Below are 24,244 nucleotides of genomic sequence, written 5' to 3' on the forward strand. Positions count from 1 at the left end.
TGTACAGCTCTACATGGCCGCCACAAAGACGAGGCTTACGTAAATTTGCATTGCTGTAAGAAAACATTACCGATGCATGTGTATCATGGAACATCAAACACTCAATAAGATTAATGATGAGATGAATTGCTTATAGAAATATGAGGTCATGGTTATAGGAGTTCCCGTAATCTGCGTTCGAATTATGGGATGTCAGCTCATTGGCTGCTAGTAGGAATGGTGCGAACAGTTGGTTCCCGTTCGCGTTCGGTATGCAAACCTCGACAAGGTTATACCCTACCCTATATAACCATCTTTGGAAAATATCTGACTTTTATAGCAATTTCACATCGAATAATATAAAACTCGAATACTGTTAGGCGACACTTATCAGAGAACTTTTTATATCAACAGTCGTACCACCAAGTATGATTTTTTTCAAAATTCCGCTTACCCGGCTTGTGCCAACGGAACGGAAGGAATTCCTGTATAATCTAAAATAGTAAAGTATTCAACTTTTCATGCCTGTGACGTTATATTTGGTGACGCGACTGTTGATATACAAAGTCCTTCCGAATTCTCTGCTAGTTTCGGATGATTACCCAATACCCATGTCCAGTGTCTGCCGAATATATTTGTGTATATTTCAACTATATTAAAAAGACAACAGCGAATTTCCTGATAAAATAAAGTCCAATTCTTTGTTTTGGCTTGCAAACTTTTGTCATGATTAAATCCTGGTGTAATATAATTTTTGAAAGAACACCGATCCACAGGCTGGAAAAGGTTGAGAACCGCTGGATAAGGTCACTGCTATTACGATTTTATATAATTACTTGCTTCATCAAGTACTCTATACATTCTTGTAGACTGAGTGTGGACTTAGCAAAGTGTGTCACGTGACGTTCGTGTTCACTGATCCCATCCGACGTTTGATAAATGTTAGTACTGACTATACTCACATGAACCAGAAGCTTTCCGAGATTCCTGCCATCCCTAGCTGAGTAAACGTTGTCATAGTTCATGGAAGTAATTTTACTTTTACAGGACATTTAAGCACATTTGTATAGTTATATCATTTCAAATTCTTTCATTCCTGACTCATGCGAGACTTCTTCTGGCGAACTCCTGAAATATATGTTATGCATGAGCTACACTATTTCTAGGAACTAAAGAATTCTTCCGAATCACTTGCAAAAACAGGCATGGAAATGAATAGGTTACTTTTTGCATTCGCAAAGTTGGCCCAAGTAGTCGACCCTGTTACTCACGTAGAAGCAGAGGTACCATCGTAAATTTCTACTCAATTACAGTCACTGATGTCCCAGGAAGGGAAGCCTAAGCTTTTACAAGAAAGTATAATCGATTCCCACGTCTAGAAAAATTTACTACAGAATAAAATATATAAAAATAAAATAATATACTGCAATACAGGTTTGCAAACAACCATTGCCGCACCCAGGATTAAAATCTTTTTCGGAGATGAGACAACATTTTGAAAATGACATTGTGACGCAGTGAATCCCGATGATCTCACATTCCCAACTTTCAACCAACCAACACAATCTAGTCTAGTTGATTAATTTTGTAAAGGTCTATAAGATATTCACAATATGAAGCTTATTGCTGTGAATAATATGCGGTGTTTTAATGCAACTGAAAAAATTGATTACATGTTGTAAAATATTGGTGACAGTCTATAAGCTATCAAATTTAGATGGGATATTATTTCACTGTGCAATATATCAGGACAGAGCTGACGTCTTCGTTCGCCTCACAGTGGTTGCAAAAAGGCGTTTATGAAAGGAAAAACACATAAATCGCCGATAGAGCGTGCTTAACAATTAACATATTGTAACCAGAAAAAAAGCTTTATTCATCGCGTTGTAAGTATTGATGCAATCATCACAACTGTGTCCCCACGCTAGCACCAATGTTTAATTAGGATTAGGATACCTGTTGCTCATCGTTTGATTTCTTCGTGAAATCTGCTCTTTGCGCACTGTTTTTGATCCAAGAATAATTTTCTTTCATTCTTGTGAAGCAATGTTGGTAGTTCGATAGCACAAACATGACGAGTCCCACCACACCGATAATAATCAACCCTGGACGACTTGCGCTGCATCAAACAAATGGTTTAACGCGGAGTCATTGAAACTAATCCTTACAATAGTGTATACTAACTATCAATCGTCATTACAAAGAATTAGATTCCCCTCACCTGTACGTCGGGTTATCAGTTAATGCTCCGCTACCGTCTTCCATGTCACCAGGTGTAAGATAACAAAGACTATGTATAGCGTGTCAGTGGTGGGATGATGTATATACTGAGAAAATCCATTTATGAAACCAATTCGTACCGTGGGATTATTCAGCATGATTTCCGATGCTGAAATCGATAGAAAATCGGAGTGAAAGAATTACAGACTCGCTTACAGACTACGCTTTGCAGCACGGATATAATTCTAAAGATAATTCCCTATAGACGGCATTGCCAATAGACGATTGCTGTTCATCAGCACATCGCCTGGAACTGTAATGATGCAATCTCTGACTTGACTACTAGTTTCGATAACGATGACAGTCTATCGAGTTGTTGAATATACTGAAAATATCATCACTACCGTTATTACGAGGCTTCTGTTTTCACTTTTTAAAAGGCGGTGAAGTCTTACCTTATTTTCATAAGTGAATGTCTGACAAGGACTATAGTTGAGCCGGCATATCATATTGTCATATTGACATCATCATATTGTTGTTCAGGACGTCAAATGTGTAAAAGTATTGGCTCATTCTAGGAGTCTTTGTCGGCTGGCATATTGCCGTTTGAAGGACTTGTGTGGTAATGTGCCTGGAAGTAAACACAAAACACAAGTTCGACAACATCGGAACCTCCAAATTAGACTTTTATGCCTTCTCACATATAGTAGGCTACTTGTATGGAAAGTATAATTTTATGTAGAGCATTTATTTTGTGGAGGATTACTACCTGGTGCACGGTCAAGACAGGTATCGATTGCTCCATGAAATTATAGTGTCGGCCGTCTCACTATTACATTTTTTGTAACTAGATTGCCATTTCAAATGTCTGCCGATCAACAGCATTCTACGATAAGCACACGATTTTCGTGAAGAGCTTTCGCAGTAAAACGTTATCAGTGGGGCGATTTTTTTGACCTAAAAAATTTTGATCTCATGTTTGTAAATTAGGTGTTTTCTTACAAAATCTTAGAATTGTACTACCTTCTGGTTGGAACTGTCTGACATTACGAAGTAGTTAGGCCTGAGCCATATATTTTGACTGGAAAACTGTCAAATTTTTACATGAAAAAACTTTATTTTAACTAAATCTGGACATATAAGGAAACCAGTAGTTACATCACCCATTATGGGAGAACTAATTGAAAAAAATTGTAGTACTACGAAAGATGCTTTCCTACATTCTCGGGTAGAAAGTGTCTGCCATTACTGAGTAGCTTGCCAAGTATGGAGAAAGAACGTTCAACAGTAGCAGTTGTTGGCTGGCCACACTGAAGTTGTGTGTACAGTACGCGACCGGTGACGCACGTGTTGCTTCATTCTGACAATTTTGTCTACATCACAATTTTTTCATCATGCGCTTGTTGATATAAAAACCAATGCCTATTGCCCACACAGACTTGTTTCAGTTAGGATGTTGCGGTACGTTGAGCATAAGACCATGTCAACCTTTTTGTTTTATTTGGCCCGTTATGATTCACAATGAGCAGACAATGGGGCGTCTACAACGGTAGGCTGATAAATTAGGCTACAATCTGTTAAATATCAATGATAAGCTCACCCACAGTGCAAACATCTATGATACAAACAAAATGCAGGTTGCAAAAAGATTTTGATTTTGTAAACAATTTTGACATTTTTTGACCTAACGCTACAATTTGACAAAATTTTGACTTTTTTGACATGTCAAAAAGAGTCACCCGAATTATCAGTATCGTCAGCAAACGCAAATATCTATCATTTCATAATATCCCATCAAGATTTAGACAGAAGTAATATTCTCGTATTACACTACACAATTTTATATAAATCTATGAATATAATTATGAATGTTTTTCAGCGACGATTGCGATTGAACATCGTAATCGGTCGATAAAACGTTTAATATTTGGTATCGGATTTTTTACATGAGAAACTGTAGCCTATAGCACAATTCAGCGGCTTGTTACAGTATTGGTTTGCGATACCGAGCATACATTTTTATGATGGCGTTGAAATCAATATTGTTTGTCAATCTCCCAGCTCACTAATCAGCTATGCCGCTACATCCGCAAAATCTGGTCTCTGAGGAATTAGCATAACGTCCCCTACAATGTTTTCCACAAGATAATCCTCATAATCTCTATGAGTCTTATTATTACTGAAGATTGTTGTTTTGTTACTCATCGTGTTTCGACTACTATCGTCCTTCACACCAGGACGATATTCCATATTATGATTCCTGATCTGCCGACTTATAGCACGGCCCAATGTGATTTTGTAGGACACCGCTTACGCGGATCACATGGCGAAGAGGACTTATTGAAGTTAGCTGATCTACGATAAAAACCATTAATGCGCGATATCTTTTTATATGAAGAGCTTCTTGGGGGTACAGAACTTCAATATACAATTGAATAGTATATTCATATTGAAATGAACCCGGATATTTTCGGCTGACACTCGTCAGGGGTAATCGTCAGCAACTAGTAGAGAATTGGAAAGAACATTGTATATCAACAATGGCATCACAAAATATGACGTCACCAGCATGAAATTTCGAAAAAGAGAATGATTTAAAAACTGGTGAAGCTGAGGGTAAATTGATGAGAAGTGAAATAACCAGGATTTTGTCTTTTATATGGTACATTGTGTTGACACAGCGTATAGTAGAGCATAGGACACTGTTTAGTAACATTTTAGCGCTCGTATCCTTTGAGTTTTCATTATAATTTCTCCTACCCACTGTCCACCAAACATCGGTCTTGAACCACCATATACTTTCCAACTTACATTCCGATACGAGCCATTACCGCTCAACATCAACACACTGTTTCCGTATCAAATAAAGAACAAGATTAAGCAATTCACGAACTCAAGACTAGCCTATTTATTTGCATCGGTCTGCAGCAGGTAGTAGGGGCATGAACGGGAGGTTCATGTTCGCGTTCGGTGTGTGAACCTCAATCATTTGGAGGCTCGCATTCGCCAACGAACCTTGATAGGTTTTGCACAGTGAACCTTTTTCTATGTTACACTTTTCACGCTATATTATAACATCTTTCTTGAAATTCGGGCAGCATGAAAAGAAATTCAGCACTAAACAAGCATCATGTACCTTGCCAATTACAAAAACTATTTGCTATTTTAGAAAAGTTTGCTCCAAATATTTTGCTTTCCGTTTGTGAATATTTAGTGACTCTCTGCTGTGAGGTTTGACCGCAATCACACAACAACAATAACGATATCCACTACATGTATAGGTAGTCAGCGAATTGTGCCTGTGCTAATCAGCCAATAAATTATTGACATGAACGAAAGTGATATAAAGAATGCATGTCTAATGTAAAACTTTAACATGTGTGCGGGATCTATTTTGCTATGATATGTTTATTGGATGATAGAACAAAATCCACCCGATTGGGGTATAGACCTAGGGTGTAACTTGTTTCTGAGGTAATATCTGTCGCAAGTATATAGACACTGGTTTTTCACTCTGGTCAATATCAATGTAGCAGTAGTCAGACCCCGCCTTAAAAATACATTGTCCGGCCTGGTCTACTAGATCACCGTTAGGTGTAAGCTTGTATTCTCCTGCAAATCCTCGTCGCAATTGTTGCCAAATTAACGGAAGATATTGATTTTTTATGGAATTATTATAGCATTTCACTGTTCATGTTGATACATTTGGTGATATTTAAAAAGTCAGCATGTACTTGAGCATTGTTGTATTATGTGACCCGTCGCTAGGCATCGCATGTTACATTGATATATTATGTTACAGAATAGTGCAGGAATTAGTAATATGAAGTTACGTGACATCGTAGGTTCGTGGTCATGTTTGTGTTTACATAGAACCTTTCAAAAAGGTGCGCGTTTACACTAACCAGAACCTTTCAGGGGTTCGCAAAGAGTAAATTTTGTAAAGTTAGTGAAGGAATTTAGTGTATAATATTGGTACTTGCATATATATTGATAATTCATTTATCCTCCGTCCGCCCACGTGACAAGATTTACCGGTAGAGCTGATAGGGATGATGACTTCGAACATTTAGGGCACCACATTGTTCATCTCAAGCCAGGTTCAGTTGATCATGTCACAGGGTCAATACTATTCATAAGTTTTTCGCGCGCAAGCCTAACTGTATAGGGAAGATTGGCGTTTACCATACGATATTGTCATTGCTCACATGTATGCCTGACTGGGGCTGGGCAAAATCGAGTACCGGAGTGATTCGATTCTGAATCACGTAATATGCTTCGAGTCGAGTCGAGTAATCGAGTATCACTCATTATGACGTCATGACACAACGTAATATGTGAATGTTCAAATATGGAGCTTTTATGCCCCCACAAAGAATATAATGCCTGTTATCCGTTACATTAAAGATACTTTGGTATTTTTTCGACCATACCGATTTTATTGCACTCGGAAATCTGCTAGTTCCAGTAACGTTCGTAGCTTTGTACCAGTGTTGGGATCAAGTCACTACCTTCGAGTCACGATTCATTTCGAGTCAGTGAAAATTTTGACTCGAGTCAAGTCAAGTCAATCGATTTCCAAAGGTGACTCGAGTCAAGTCAAGTCACTCGATTTTTGGAGGTGACTCGAGTCAAGTCGAGTCGTGTCAAGTCACGAGTCAAGTCACATTTCAAGTCAAGTTGCCTTTTCGAAATAGCCTATGTATGAGGCATGATTAGTGATTACGTCATTGCAATTTGCACGGTCATTGAATGATTGGTCGCTCTCACGGGTTACACAAGCGTTTCGCGAACAATCTGAACATATGCAAGATACAGTGATTTTTATCGACACCGATTACTTGATGAAATTGACTCGTGAATTTTGCTCCGAGTCACGAGTCAATCCACATTTCTAATACGCCGAGTCAAGTCAAGTCAAGTGATTTTAGCAAAGTGACTCGAGCCAAGTCAAGTCATGCGAAAAAGGTGACTCGAGTCTGACTCGAGTCAAGTCATGACTCGAGTCATCCCAACACTGCTTTGTACTATGTTTCGAATGCTACGATACCACCAATCAAGGTTTTAAGGCGTCAACAGTGAAAATTACTGTCGAAACTATAATTCTCGTTGATAAATTAACTTTCAGTTGCGAGGAGCTTATAATTCCAGTACTCAAAAAAATCGTGTTTTACTACTCGAGTCGAATTATCACAATTAATACTCGATTCAGATTCGAGTATATATATATCGACTTTCAATTAAATAAAAGGGCAAAAGAAAACAGGAAACAAAAGAACATCAAGATGATCAGTTTTGGGCCCTTTTTAAGCTCCTCCAGCGTGGGCGGTCGTGGGCGTCTTCGAGCGATAGCCCGCGTTGCGCTAGCTCGGTCTCTATTGTCGAGCACCATGTGGTTCTATTCCAGCCTCCTCTGCGCCATGGCTCCGTCGGAATGTGGTTGATGATGGCGGCGGCTGTTTGATCGTCTTGATGCCGCACTAGATGACCGATTAGGCGGAAGCGTCGTTCAGCAGCCAGCAAACGGCATGGGACCGTTTTTGTGATTCAAGTACTCGAATCATTATGCACAGCCCTATACCTGACCAAAACTATAAGGAAAACTGCTTCCGTGAGACCAACTCGATCCACAATTGGTATTTCTCTGCGAGGCACATCTTGCTCTGAGGGTCACATTTGTACCACGGGGCTCAAATTGCAGGGTTAGGACTATTCGGCGCCAGCAATTTCAGTGACTGAAGAATGAAGATATCACTATCGCAGGTTTCTATCAACGTGTGGAAGTTTGTTGCGGCCAAGTTTTTTTTTCACAGCCGACCCCTTCCACAACGCATTTAAACCAAGCTTGGTTCGTTTAGCACTATATACATTTTTTCCGTAGCATTACCTGATAATTCAGAAATTACGTCTAAAATTATAATTAAATCAATAAAACAAATTAGATTACCGGCATTTTGCTCCAATTAGTCTAACCCTGTCCTCTACAAACTCGATTAAAGGGTCCGTAACCTGGAACAGGGATCTGAATAAACCGGCGGAATCAGGCCAAGCCCTTCGATACATTAAATGATATAAAAAAACTGGTGAAGTTCAGAGTAAAATTAATGAGAAATGAAATGACCATGAAATTTTAGTGAGCGACTTTACATGTAAGTATACGGTGATAACACTCCCGTAGCACTGTCTTATTTCGATTCAGGCTCGCATAACTCTCAAAGCAAAGAATGTACATTGTACAAGTCTCTGGCAACGATTGCAGTTTAACCAAAATGACAATAATTTATTAACAAATGAACAGTTGCAACAATCCTTCTTCGAGATATCTTTCTTTACGACATCCTTCGTACATTGGATTACTTAGTCTTCCGGCATATCTAAGCATCAAAAAAGTTCACATGGTCATCCTTACCTGAAAATCACAAAGAAAAATGTCGATTTCATACATTGTATGTTTCCTGAACCGCAATTAACTAAAATTGCTTCCCTAATCGAAGATTGATTCGCGAACTTATTTTACATTTATGTGTTTATCTAGTATGAATATCACGAAGCTTTGAATTCGAAACACAGCCCGTGATCTTATCGACGTTCCGTGTGTTCTTAAAGTTAATTATGTTTTGGGTTACTTTAAAAAAAATTAAAACAAACTTGTTTCAAACATGACCCTTGTTTAAAACATATTTTTAAATGTTTATTTTTTTCAACAATGATTTCATGTTGACGAAAAATAACATCTCAGGTTACAATACAGTGGTTTGCACGAGGGCAAGACATGCAGTGCTCGTAAAGTGGTTCTAGTCGAGAAATATTTTCGCACATGAAATACATTAGGAGTCCACGGCAGACTTCGTTGCATAAAGCAACAGTTACATGAGCTTTCCAACATTCTCGTAAATGTTATCAATAAATAGTTCATCTCAGGCCATGGAGGGATTTGCAAAATCTTCCTCCTCTTAAGTTGATTCAAAATACTATTCACACGACTCGAAAGAGTCGCTGGTTATACATTATCGTCCATTTCCTTTGTTACGTCTTCGGGTTCTCCGATTTCATAAATAATTTTACCGGATTCGTCCTCCTAAGCAATCATATCATTCAATTTCATTGTTTTCTCATGATTTATGAGTGTTAGTCATTACAATCGGATAGTAACCATTGCCAACAACGTGACCAACATGCACATGAACATCGCGCCAACGACAAATCCCCAGCACCAGGTAACCGAGCAATGCGGTCATCATCATCAGAACATCCATTCGGCTCAAGTGATATATAACTGCTGAACCGACGAATATGTGTGTAAGGTTCCAGTCATTTCATATCGTATATGTCGACTATTTATAGCGAAAATCGTCCGAAGATCGATACTACATGTTTTTTCGAAAGTATCTAAACATGACAATTTTTCATGAAAAGACATTTATTTAAAACAATGTTTTAATAAAATTTTAGCACGCCTCTTGTTTCAAATGCAACCCTATAGGAATGATGTGAAGGTGAGGTTCACCTTCGCGTTCTGTGTATGTGTGTGTGTGAACCTCTGGAGTCTGGAGGTTGGCGTTCACAAACGAACCTTGGTAGGTTCTGCACTGTGAACCCTTTTCACGTAATCCACTGTATCACGCCATTATAACGTATTTGGTGAAACTTTTAGCATTTCAACTTAGGACCACTCTCCGCATGGTGCTGCCAGCATGAAATGTAACTCAGCACTAAACGAGCATGCACCTTCCCAATTTCAAAAGTTATTTGCTGGAAAGTTTGCTCGGAATATTCATCGTTCCATTTGTGAATCTTTAGTGACATCTGTGCAGTGAGCTTTGCCCGCAATGACATAATAGCCAGAACGATTCACACTACATGTCGGAAGTCAGTGAATTGTGCTTAGTCAATCGATCAGTTATTTACATCGACGAAATTGAATGCAACGATGTGGAAGGTGAAAAATCTATCACACGTATACGGGATCTATCTTGATTCGATATCCTTATTTTACCATAAAAACCAAATCCGTCCTATTGGGGTATTGGCTACTGTATAACTTGTTTTTAAGATAATATCTTTTGCAAGTATGGAAACCGTTGTTTCACTCTTAATAATACATATGTCTAGTCTAGCCGAGTCCTCGTCGAGATGTTTGTCAAAGCGATTTCGTGGAATTATTATAGCATTTGATTGTCCCGGTTGATATGGTGACGTTCAAAAAGACAACTAGTTGAATTTTGGCATGATATAGCCCGAGTTGTCACTGGTTATCATGTACATTAATATATAACTTTACGGAAACGTAGGGTTGGTATTAGCAATATGACGTCACATGACGCCATTGGTTCACGTTCGCGTCCACACAGAACCTTCAAATAGTTTCGCGTTCACCCAAACCAGAACCCTTCAGGGGTAAGCACCATCCCTATACATACAACTATGTCACAACATATGATTGGCAATTTAGTACATCCTAGTGCCAGGTTAGAATTCTGCTAAGCTCATCTGTGCCGCTCTATGGCATCGTTGTAACAGTATGTGATTTCTCATATGACCTTAATCTCGAAAAAGAATTTGAAAACATAGAGTACCATAGTTATATAACATCACAACGGTCGAGGTTGTGTAATCACACGATGCAGTTGATAGGCTGGGTACTACTTACATTTAAATGTACTTTTATTTCTTGGATATGCGATTTTTTGTAATCTCTTCTCATTGCAAATGTTGCGCTGCTTTCGCAAAACGCTGGAACATTTCGCGTGCGAAATTACAATAATCGCAACAATGACAACCACGATCACCATCGTCAACCAAGGCATATTTTCACTGAAAGTATTGGATACAGAGTCACATTTATTGTACATAAAAATCCGTACTGCTGCACTTACTGTATAGTTCCGTTCTCGTGATGATTTGGAAGTGAAGCATACGGTTCGCGATTTGTGTAATTCCTCGGAGCACCCGATGAGCTCATTTTTTTCAATGTCCAAGCGTCGATATTGCGTCCTCAACTTACGAACTGGCGTTTCGGTGAGCGTCCCCTAATTAGTTGGAGTCAGACCATCATATATTGCATGTGGAGTGGATTATATGCAATCGGGAATTAACATGAAACGAAGCGAAAACCCTCACATATTGGATTATGCGGTAATCCCGACCGTGGGAAGGTAACGTACACTTGTACATACATTCGGTTTACTGATCTAAATATCTATATCTAGCAACGAATATTGTGATATTGATTAGTGCAGTGTTATACCCTCCCCAAAACGCATTTTCACATTAAAGACACTATAATTAGGGCGGTAGGGCGGTTGCATGCTAGCTGCCAACATTGATATGGTCGTAATTAGGGCTGGTCATAATGATTCGAGTACTCGAGTATGAATCGAGTATTAATTCTAATGATTCTAGTCAAGTAGTAAAAGTCGACCTTTTCGAGTACTGAAATTATACGCTCCTCGCCACTGAAAGTTAATTTATCAACCAGAATTCTAATTTCGATACTATTTTCCACCGTGGAAAATTTGAAACCGTCAACGGCCGTATCGCAGCATACGAAACATAGTACAAAGCTACTAATGTTACTGAAAATAACTCATTTTCGAAGACATGATCATCCCACAACATTGCCACAAGGTGCAATGAAATCGGTATGATCGAAAAATACCAAAGTACCTTCAATGTGATGGAAAACAGGCATCATATTCTTTGTGGTGGCATAAAAGGTTACTCATTTCATCTTTGGCATATTACATTATGCTATGACGTCATAATGAGTGATACTCGAATACTCGACTCGACTCGAAGCATATTCCGTGATTCAGAATCGAATCACTCAGGTACTCGAATTTGCCCAGCCCTAGTCGTAATTGACAAACCTCTCTATTTAGATGACTGTGTTTCTTCTTCAGCCATACAATTGACAAGCGGAATTATTCCACGACATTGAGAAACTCCGTTTGTCAATAGCATGATTGACGAAGAAAGGCAATAATTAATTAAAGCACGACCGATTCACTCCGTAGCAAGATCTGTTCAAATTACTGTTTGGCTTATAGATTCATTGTTTTTGGATAATTGTTTCAAACATGTATTCATTACTTTTTCGATATATTCGACCATGAACCCTCTGTATAGACCGGTAGTTCTGACCAGGTGTTCCACGAAACATCAGGTATTCCTTGAGCCTGTCTCAGGGGTTCACCGGAGGTCAAGACACATACTCAACTCATAACTATATAGGGCGACTTTGTTTTAACCTAAAATAGGAGATTTTGATCTAAAAATGAAGTTGTTACATTTTTTACGTTAAAAGACTTTATTTTGACAAAAGTTTCTCCTCATGTATGTAAATTGGGCGTTTTCGCATGTACTGCTTATTTTCATTTGCGGTTGGAACTGTCTGTCCTTCGGAAGTAGTTTGGTGTGAAAAGAACTTTTCACTTAGGAACTCACAGATTTTTACGTGAGAAAATTTTATTTCAACGAAATCTGGACCTAGGAATAATTCCAGTAGTTACATTACGCATTATGGAAGAATTAATTAAAATTTGTTGTAGTACAACGAGAGATACTTACCCTACATTATCGGGTAATGGAGAAAGAACGTTCAATAGCAGCAGTTGTTGGCTGGCAACACGGAAGTTGTGCGACTGTGCGTACAGTGCTGGTGACACGCCGTGTTGCTTCATTCTAACAATGTTGTCTACATCACAATTTTTCATCATGCGCTTTTTGATATAAGAATCAATGCTCACGTAGTCTTGCTTCAGTTAGAATATTGCGGCACGTTGAGCATAACACCATGCCAACCTATTTGTTCCATTTGACCGTCTATGATTGACAATGAGCAGACAATGGGCCGTCTACAACGGTACGCCTTGTAGGCTACAAGATGCAAAATGTCAAATTATAAGTTCACCGACATTCACGATGCAAACGAAATGCAGTTTGCAGAAAAATTTTGAATTTGTAAACAGCTTTTATAGTTTTTTGACCTTACGCTACAATTTTGACAAAATTGTGACTTTTTTACAACTTCAAAAAAATAATCTTAATTATAACTAAGGCAAGTTTTTGCAGCTTTTGCAACTTTTTTACAGCTTCCGGCAGCTTCATAAATACTCAGAAGTTATGTAGTATGGTGCTCTAAGCTGCTTGGAGGAATCTTATATTGCAACTTTTTGCAACATTTCTCCATTTTTTCAAGCAATTTTTTACAGCTTTTTCGATATTTTATGCATCTTTTTGAAGCTTTTTCGATATGTTATGCATCTTTTGCAAGTTTTTTCTTATTTTTCGTGCAACATTTTAGAAGTTTTTTCCGATTTTTCATGCAACTAATAACTTTTTACTGGAAATATTTGGTACTATTTGTACATAGATCGCTTGATTATTTCACTGTCATTTAAATATGAGGTCATTTCTGATTTGATGTACATTCAGGCTGGACCGCCGAGAATTATATTTTCACTGGGTAAATATTTTCAGGCTATTGATTTTGTTAAAGTCCCCAACACTAAGTTTTGCTACAGTGCCTTGGATACGGATCAATTCGATCATCTCACACCTTAATAAATTTCAAGGAACTTGTCGATAAACGTACCTGTTTAGTGTAACTGTGGTGAAAAATAAATGCAACTGTTTACTGCAACTTTTATGAAAAATAAGTGCAACTTTCCACGGATTTGACTGCAACAAAAACTTGCCCTACTTTAACTTATGATTTCTGATGATTCGCTCGTCTTGGCCTTCGTTGGTTGCAGGTAAGTAAGCCCGACCAGTAGTCGAAATGTTACTGTTATGGTGGTACGTTCGTGTGCAGTGGAGGAGGCTGAACTTAGAAATCGAAACACCGTCCTGACCGGCAGTTGAGAACCACAGATAAACTCCAAGTATTTCCGAAAAACATGTATTATTCCATCAGGATTGTCAGTATTGTGTAAATATGTTGAAATCACCCAAACGCACCAGAGACAAATTTCTTTCGTGGGGAGCACACGATTCCGAGTAGTATGTATATATGGGGCGCATCAGTTCCCTCTGCTGTTCGCATCTGAGCTGTGGGGTTCAGATTGCAAAGGGCGCTACCATATTAAAATCGAAAAATGAAGTCACATTGAATCGCGCCTGGCGTGAAGAACAATTCAAGATTAATTAAAATCTCTCAAAAATTCGGGTCTCAATTCGTAAATTCAATTTGCACATCGACGGCCGCCTGCACATAATAATTGGAATTCGTGTCGACGGCCGCACCAATTTCCTTCTACGGCCGCAGGTTGCCCACTCCTGATATAAATCATCATTGGCACGGAATGGGTATTCTGATGATGATAACCGCCGGCCGTAAAAATGCTGCATAACGATGTAGTCCTGGTTAAAAATATGTTTGGTCTGTTTGTAACAGTGGTCGGAAGCCCTTTTCGTCGAAGGAGCCATATTTACCCTATATTTTGCAATTGTCAATTGACTGTGACGTCACAATTAAAGATTTGTAAAAACAAGGCTTAACAAACAAAAAAAGCAATAAAAACATGTTTTAAACAAGGGACATGCTTTAAACATGTTTGTTTCGAATTGATTTTTGTTTAAAATGCAACCTAGTCCTGGTCAATGATGTTTTAGTCCGCGACACCGTGTCTGGCAAAGGTTGGGAACCTTTTTCGTCAAACAAACGAGCCATATCGGCCCTATATTTCCAATTTGTAATTACCAAGCACCAATATGACTTGTTTGTTTTGAATTAATATCGGCTTGACTTTAAACACTGTTGAATTAGAAATGGAACTAGCATAAAACCTAAACTCTTGAGCAAGTAGTTGTGGATAACACCTAGCTACATCTGGATGCTGCTGTGAGAAGTCGTCGGGTTTTGAATCCACCATACGATATCGACAAGTATGGCGGACGATATTTCGTATGATCACTTGTTGAGATTGCCGAGAGATAAATTGAGTTATAGTAGATAACGTGCGTGTGTTCATTATAAAATCGATTAGGACTTTGTTTTAGATAATCGTCATAGGGGAAGATTGGTCCGCTGTAGTTATCTATTAGAAGACAACAAAAGATAAAGAAGATGACCGATATAAAGTGGTCGGTTTCAAATTTTTTGTCAGCCCGTCCTATATATCAAATGACTAATCTTTTAGTTGGTGCAAAACGTGATTGTCAGTAGTCAATATTCCCAATAATACCAGATGGCTGAACTCATAAATTTCGTGGGGAGGTTATAGAACAGTTGCGATCCAGCTGGATCCGACCACTGCCTATATCTCTGGGGAGTCCAACCTATTTGGTCGAAGAATCGCATTAGAGGCCAATGAATAATAATGTCGCTGGTACCTACCAGTATTGGGATGACTCGAGTCAACTTTTTCGTATGACTTGACTTGTCTCGAGTCACTTTGCAAAAATGAGTTGACTTGACTCGACGCTTCCGAAATGTGGATTGGCTCATCACTCGGAGCAAAATCTACGAGTCAATTCCAAGTCATCCATCAAGCAAGCCGTGTCGATAAAATCAATGTGTCCTGAGTATGTTCGGATTGTTCTCGATACGCCGCTGTCACTTGTGACAGCTACTAGTCATTCATCGATTGTACATTTCACTGATCCTCCGTTGTTAAATTACAAATAAATTGACCGCGAAGGATGTGATCACAGCTTACGTTGTCGTCGTAGTTGTAGATTGCTCTAGTAGCAACGTATCTCTGTTACTTAAACGGCGCAGTGCCTACATTGTGCAGTGCTCACCTTTACCATCCATCTTGTTTAATTTAAATCGAACGAATATCGTTTATGCGTTTATATTCACACGAATGTGCAGATGAGTAGTGTATTGCACCATATCAATTTGTTTGAACTTGTCGAGGCTTCGTATTCGATCCCATATTTTGACGGCTGATAATATTAGACTGTAGCATGCAGCTATACATTTACTCACGTATTTATTGACAGTTTCACGTGTGCGTGATCGATACAACTCCTTTTTCATGCATATTTAACTTTATATTCGTTATTTGATTCATGATAAATGGTCAATTAATCTGTCTTTCATACAGCAAGCAAAAGGTAATGACTTTGGATCATCACAAATACTTCGAAAATTAAATTTGACTTGAATTGTGACTTAACTCCTGACTTGACTTGACTCGAGTTACCTTCGAAAATCGATTGACTTGACTTGACTCGTGTCGATACGTGCAATGACTCAAAATGACCCGTGACTCAAAGGTAGTGACTTGATCCCAACGCTACTGGCACGCCACTTGAGTGTGCACACTCTGACTATAGGACCAGTGTTGGGATGACTCGAGTCCCCTTTTTCGTATGACTTGACTTGACTCGAGTCACTTTGCTAAAATGACTTGACTTTACTTGACTCGGCGTATCAGAAATGTGGATTGACTCGTGACTCGGAGCGAAATTTACGAGTCAATTTCAAGTCAACCAGTAATCGGTATCGATAAAAATCACTGTATCTTGAATATGTTCGGATTTTTCGCGAAACGCTGGTGTAACCCGTGAGAGCGACCAATTATTCAATGATCGTGCATTTCACTGAGCCTCCATTGTTCTCTCACAAATAAATTGACCGCAAACGAAGTGATCGAAGCTTAAAGCGTACGCTGTCGTAAACTAGTAGTAAAGTAATTTAGTAGCGAAATGTCTATTTCTGTTCTCTGTTCTTACCTCAACTAAACCTCTTATTTTATTGAAATTGAATTCGAATATAGTTTATATATTCGTCAACCACTAGCGCAGGCTCGAATTGTATCATATCAATTTGTCAATGGGCATAATGTATTGCATCTTATCGATTCGTTTGTCTATTCTCTATTCTCTATTTTGGCTGGTAATTATAAACTGAGGCAATGCAATTATACTTACGTAGTTCAGCAGGTCTACGTTTATGTGAACGATACAGCGCTTCTTGCGTGTACACTGTACAATTAACTCTTTATTTGTTCATCGGTTCGGAATCAATGACTAATCAATCTGTATTTCAGACAGGTCGCAAAATGCAATGACGTATTCATGCCACATACTTCGAAAAGGCAACTTGACTTGAATTGTGACTTGATTCGAGTCACTTTCGAAAATCCAACGACTTGACTTGACTCGAGTAAAAATGTGCAATGACTCGAAATGATCCAAAACTGTATAGAACTGGTGCGAGCCCATGCAAGGTTCTAGCTCGTGATAACACACAGAAAAGGTTCGCTGTGAATACGAACCTCTGAGGTCATGTGATGTAAAACACTTAATTTCAATAAGGTAACTTGAGTAACAAAGTAGCTTTCCAAACGCAATATTCGATCGAAAATATGATGTTATCCCAATTACTTCTTCATCTAACATAGCTAGATAGAGGGCGAGGCCCTTGAATACTTCCCCGGAATACAGTCACGTTTATGTACATTGTACAATGTACATAGCCTACTCGTACAAATTTACGTCCTCGTACATCTAATTATGTGCATATTTAGTTAGATTGATATACAGCATATTGCATATTGCAGCTTGCTGTAATTAGCAAGAATCCGGGATGATTGTTTGGAATTGCTATGGTAACGGTCTTGAACGATGGGAGCATTATTGAAAAGCGCCTTTTGCCTTCCTTTTCATGGCCCGCTGTCGGTCTAACAAAATGTTGTCTCAATATTAATCAAAATGGTGCCACTGGTCACATCGATATTACTGGAGCGAACATCTGATTATATAGGTATAAAATGTCGAAGCGTAACTCGATGGTAATATTTCATCACGTCTGAGGTCACTTTGATTGGGCCTGCAAGACCCCTACCCGGTATTGTGGCGATGCCCTGAAATCTTCGGAGACAGTCTTCGGAGTCAAGGAACAATCTTGCACAACGGAACATAAATATCATATTATATACAGTTGTACCAGGCGTAGATCTAACTCTGCCAATGCGCGGGAACACATATTCTTAATAGTTGCGTGATGGAGTGGGTAAATGAGCGCTTCGTCCCCTGCGACTACGCCCGAAGTGACTACGAAAACGTTATTAGAGAAGTTACTGCTGATTGTTATGTATCGACTTTATGCATGTAGTTCCCGACATATGAATTTGACCCATAAGTAGTAAGTACCCCTCGCCGACGATAAAACTATCCTCAAAAGTTTTACTGCTATATGATCTCACCAACGTAACCATTCTGAAATATTTTCAATATATTTCATTTCGCTTCATCGTATGATGCAGGCAAACATACAAACTCATTGTCGTAATTGCAACCAAAATCGTATCACAATACATTTTGGATCCTCCCAGGCCTATTTATAGGTCCACATTCAGGGTTAAAAGCACTGATTCATAGAATCATGACATGTATTGTGTGTACCGCAATAGCTGTTGCAGTCAATGAGAAATTGGAGGTCCATCAAGCTTGGTAACAAGTTCCTTGCACCCTGACTGCATGTGAGACGCATAAACCCCTCATTAGAGACTATACACGTGGCAATCAGTTGAGATTTAGATGCAACTTTTTATTGCTAAGTTTTGGGTCGAAATTGCATACTTGTGAATATTTGAAGACTCGTAACAGGACAAGTACACGTGCCACGTGAGCGATGTTGTACATATTTGTTTGATGCAAAGTCATCCGTTACATAGATGTGACGCACAAAACCACTATCCCGATTTTGCTAATAATAAAATAATATTAATAAGTACACGAGTTTCACGACCATTTTCTTCGCGCTGATGACTCGTGCATGTCATATCGTTTTTAAGTGCATGAATACGCGAATTACTCCAACTCCTATACTTTCGGCCCTTACAAGATATACGATGTCTCAACCTTGACCAATATCGCGATTGAAAATGTTCGCTAGACAGGTTTAAAGGGCTGTCGAATTTTGGTGAGAGTTTTCTGAAGCAGTCCGCTCGATTGAGCATGTGGGAATTAGTATAGATCTTATATACATCAGACAACAAAATGCTGCGCTTGATGCAATGTTATCGATGATAAGAATCCGCGAAACACACTGCTTCCACGTCCGACAGTTTTGCGGTCGGCACGGTATGCTTCATTTTCCCAGAGTTTATTACACAGTAATCAACAATGAAATTGAGCACCGTAATTTCATCACTACTCCGAATGATCATAAATCAATACGAATAAACTCTCGAATATGATGCATGTTGTATACACGACTCATATTAACCGATTGAGAATTATGGCATTGACTAGAATATAAAGGCATATTGAAATCGCTCCTTCATAGCAGAAGTAACATCCACATATGGCAACGACGATATGCATCCGAGTAAATTTATTTATTCTTATGCACGTGAGTATGCGACCTTTCGACCGGCTCCCGAAATAACTCATTCCAGTGATATCACAGGTTCATAGCGGTAGGGATGGTGTGAACCTCTGAAAAGTTTAGGTTCATGTGAACGCGAACCTCTTTGAAAGGTTCTGTTTGAACGCGAACGTGAACCTCATGACGTCACGTGACGTCATATTGCTAATATAGCCTATATTAATGTACAGGATACCTAGCGACGACTCGGGCCACATAATGCCACAATGCGGAAGTACATATTGACGTTTTAAACGTCGCTAAATGTATCAAGTGAGGCAATCAAATGATATAATAATCCCATAAAATCAATATCTTCCGTCGCTTTGCCAACAATTTCGACGAGGACTTGCCAAGGAATATAAGCTTACATCTTAAAGGTCTAGGATAGACCGGACAATGCATTCGGGCTCGGCGGCTGATTATTGCTACATTGATATTGAGCAGAGTGTAAAACAAGTTTCTATGCTTGCTACTGATATTGCCCCACAAGTTATATAGCTGTATCCAACACCCCAATCGCACGGATTTGGTTTTAATGATGCAGTAAACCTGCTAGATTTGTTATATCAGAAAACGATATCAATATCATTGATTGGTTGAATAAGCATCATTCGCTAACTACATGTAGTGTATTTCGCTCGTGATGTTGTGTGATTGCGGGTCAAGATCACAGCAGAGAGTCACTAAATATTCACAAACGGAAAGCTGGATATTTCGACCTATCTTTTGTAACAAAGCAAGTAAAATGTTTGAGATTGTCAAGGGACATGCTCGTTTTATGTTGATGTGGCCCGCAGTTGAAATGCAATAAATTCGAACCAACGATGTAATAATGAAGTGAAAATTGTAATATACGAAAAAGGTTCACAGTGCAGAACCTACCACGGCCTGTTGTGAACGCGAACCTCTAAATGTCCGAGTTTCACACACAGAACGCGAACGTGAACCTCACGTTCACACCATCCTTAAGCGGCACCATGTTGCATGTTTCGGCAATGGCACACCGAGAAAGGATTTGTGATGATGAGATGGTGCGCGTTGAAAGTTAGACGCTGCCAGGATGGAATTTGGGCAGTAGGAAGGCTAACATATTAACAAAATGAAGCACAATGAACACATATCCACTGCGATTTTAGGGAAATAGAACACGTCACAACGCGCAATTTTTAGATTGGGAGAAGGTGACCCTTGACTCCCGGATACGACCCTGCGTCAGACACGGCTGCTTTCCTGATTCGATGGCGACAGCAAAACACACAGTATCTTGGCGATTGAACACTTCGTGAACAAGAAATGACAAAAGAACGCAAGTCCCAGATATTAGTGTGTTGTAAACGCCTCATTCATACACCTGCACGAAATGAAAGTAGTGAAACAGGGTTACCCTTTAAGAATAATTATACCTTGGCTTAAGGATAATTCATAACCTTTAGGGCTACGCAGCTATAAGTAATCCGAATACTTGTAATTTTTACGGAGTGGGAGAATATACTTGACAGATTGGCACGTAAGAGTACAGTGGTGATTGCATGGAATCCGCTTACCCGTTAGCGTAGCCTATATATAGTATGCGGGTTGTTAATAACAAACCACATATCCTTTGGCTTCACCAATCACGTAAAAATTAGAATATCCTTCTTACACAATACAGCGTATAAACATTTTTCTCTCAGTGCATGATATTAGAATAATTATTATATTGCCTTACCTTGACATGGAAAGGTTCCAAGGCGATATTGTCGGGCATATCATGATCACCTTCCTTAATCAACAGAGACCCGTTTCTCTTCGACTTCTCATGACTTTTGACCATGATAGTCCTGACATGTTTATAGCACAGGTACATCAAAAACACGACAAGAAGACCGAGCATCGTCAGGATCCACGGCAAATTCCGGCTGAAATGAATTGACTGGCATCACGATACTGATACGCAATTGCCACCTCGATTACTCACTGTAGATTGCCATTTTCGTGGTGTACCCCGTTCTGATCGTGAAGCTCTTCGTGGCTGTGCGACATTATGCCTGATTGTATTATAACTTACAGATATATTTTCTGTCTCGTCCAGACTCAGCTGTGTATGTCTTTATTGCTGTCTCCGTTGTCATCGTATATGATATTGTCTTCTAGCTACTGTTGGTGACAAGGGAATTCCAAAAATCGATGACTTTGCGAGCCTCTATATACTTCTACAGAAATTACATTGGCTGGGCACACCTATACCTATGGCTACTTTGCGAGAGTCGATCGTTACAGAATTTGTGACTGCTGGCAGTGAGAGCCTCGTGGGAATCATGCGATCCTAATCTAGGGAACGCAATTCTAGCGCGATTTCGTTGATCCACTCTGGGATAATTCGCATGAGAATCTGGAAGCAATAAATCCGCCGTAGGGTCGTAATTCATGTTTTTGGGATTCATGGGCGCGGGTGCATTGATCCACGCCGGATGCGACTAGGCCTGTTGCATCCAGTGACGTGCGGTGAGGTTCGTGGTTGGGGAGGCACGGACCCCCCCCCACACACACACAAACACGCACGCACGTGAAATATTCAGTTTTAATCGATTTATTACAGATTACTCAACGAAAAGTATGAAAAGAAACACAAGAAATATTATTCAAGAACTTAATTTCGGTATTACATTGTCTCAAGGATTGGAACGGACACTGTTTGTGGACATTATTTGTAAATAAAGTCCATGCGCCTATCCTTTGCCACAAAAATTTCTGTGACTTCCTTGTAAAAGTCCTTCTTGTTCTCCTTCAGTTTCAAAAGTCTCTTCGCCTCTATTGAGATGAGGGCCAAAGAGCAAAGTCGCCATGAATCGGTCCTATTTCGACTGTATGTCTTGAGTCTTTTTAACGCAGAGAAAGACCTTTCCACTGACGCTGTAGTATCTGGTACAGTTAGCACCAGTTGGAGCAACTTTGTGGCCTCTGGAACCGTCTGAAGCAGATCTTTTTGGGTTAAAAATCTCAGAAGCTCTCCTGGAGATTTGCACTCATTCCTCACTGTTTGCGAGCTGTACAGTCCGATGAGGTCAGTCTTTAGTCAGAGGTGGTCAAAGTAGTCAAGAAAGCTACTCAAGTAGAAGTAGAAATAGCGACGAAAAAATATACTCAAGTACAAGTAGAAGTACTTTTTCAACAAGGCACCGAAAACTACTTGAAGTAGAAGTAGAATTGACTGACTTTAAATCTACTCAAGTAAGTAAGTAGTTTTGAAAACAGTCTTAATTCGTTCGCATGGACTGTCAAAAGCTGCAAATTGAGTTATGCGGAAGGTGCGAAGAGTTTGATTTGTATTGACGCATCCGAGGAGGTATCAATTTCAGACAGAATAAGCATTCTTTCGTATCATGGGGTGCCAATTATAGTATTGATATGAAAATGCGATATTAACCCATTGTTTACTAGAAGACGCCGTTTTAGAGAATATCATTGCATGGCGCCCTGCCCCATATTATAAGGCCCCAACTTTAGGCGAAGAGCAATACGTAGAAGTTGTATCGGACACGGTTTCATCACTTTGCGCGATTAGTATTAGTGGATCGTAAAGTTATTATTTGGTGTAGCATTATTTTCGGGAAATAGAGGCGTTACTACATTTGCTTTTATGCTTCCACATGTATGTTCTGCAGACAAAAGAACTGAAAGTGATTATAACTCAAAGATGATACTCGCAATTGAAAGTGAAATACAACTAACACTTCTAAAAAGCGGAAAATATATTTCATGTCTTTATTCGTCCATAAAGCTTCGAAGGTGATCTGCTAAAACAGGTGTAACGTTACAAGAGGCTGGATTTTCCAGATTAGCAAGGCACGTAATGGGCTGCTAGATTACGATATGATAGGTAATTGCTAGATTGCAAAAGTGTCAAACGGAATGTGGTGGGCCATATTTACTGTGATGAAATATTTGATATGCGCGACAATGCGGTGTGAGCGGAACCAAGCAATCCGGTACTCAAATTATATTCGCTGATACTTTCGTGAAAACATATTTGTCGCTCCATAACTACTGTGCGCGAAGCGAAACAAAAAGGCTTGGCTTTACTTTACTTTTATGAATAATAAATGTTGGTACTTCGTGAAAGCAGCCCCGAAATTCCTCAGGCTATCTTTAGGATTGGAGGATTAAACTACTTCTACTTGACAAACTGAAAATAGCGAAAAGTAAGTAAGTAGATCACAAAATATTACGAAGTAGAAGTAGAAGTAGAGAAAATCAAATCTACTTGAGTAAGTACGAGAAGTAGAGGAAAACTACTTGAGTACTTCCAAAAAGTAGAAGTACTTCGTTACTGACAAAGTCAAAAAACCTTGCATATTTTGACAGGCTCTGTAGTTTGGTGTCATCAAAATGTCGTGACATCTCATTAAATTTTGTACAGTCGACCAAACCGAGGAAAGCTAGCTCCCCAAAATGATCGAACCTAGCTTTCATTTGAACAAGGATGTTATCCAGAATGCTGTAGAACATTCGTTTTCTCTCATCTCTGATCGACCGACTGATTTCTTCCGCTATCGGTTAGTTCAAGTCTACTGCATTTCTGTTCAAATCGCTGGTACATCATGTTAAACTCTCTTCTCATGCGTTCAACAGCTTCGATGGTGTCCTGGATTCGCGCACAACAATAGCCAATGTCCATGACCTTGTTTTGCAACACTCTAAAAAGCGCATCGGTTTCACAAAATACATCTTCATATG

The 24,244-nt window shown here is 39.2% G+C and overlaps 1 long non-coding RNA gene across 2 annotated transcripts; it reads right to left on the minus strand.

Moving 5' to 3' along the window:
* Nucleotides 1-20,335: 20,335 nt before the first annotated feature.
* On the minus strand, nucleotides 20,336-21,886 carry LOC145448966 (uncharacterized). Of its 2 annotated transcripts, XR_013918083.1 has the most exons (3): nucleotides 21,486-21,886; nucleotides 21,237-21,426; nucleotides 20,336-20,879 (listed from the first exon to the last, which is right to left on the minus strand). It is a non-coding gene; the product is annotated as an uncharacterized LOC145448966 (long non-coding RNA). The 2 variants fall into 2 exon arrangements; XR_013918082.1 differs by lacking the exon at nucleotides 20,336-20,879 and having other exon boundaries at nucleotides 21,101-21,426.
* Nucleotides 21,887-24,244: the final 2,358 nt, after the last annotated feature.

The sequence above is a fragment of the Botryllus schlosseri genome, chromosome 10 (assembly GCF_051294905.1).
Source record: "Botryllus schlosseri isolate E-star chromosome 10, Bs_hap1, whole genome shotgun sequence".
Lineage (NCBI taxonomy): Eukaryota > Metazoa > Chordata > Ascidiacea > Stolidobranchia > Styelidae > Botryllus > Botryllus schlosseri.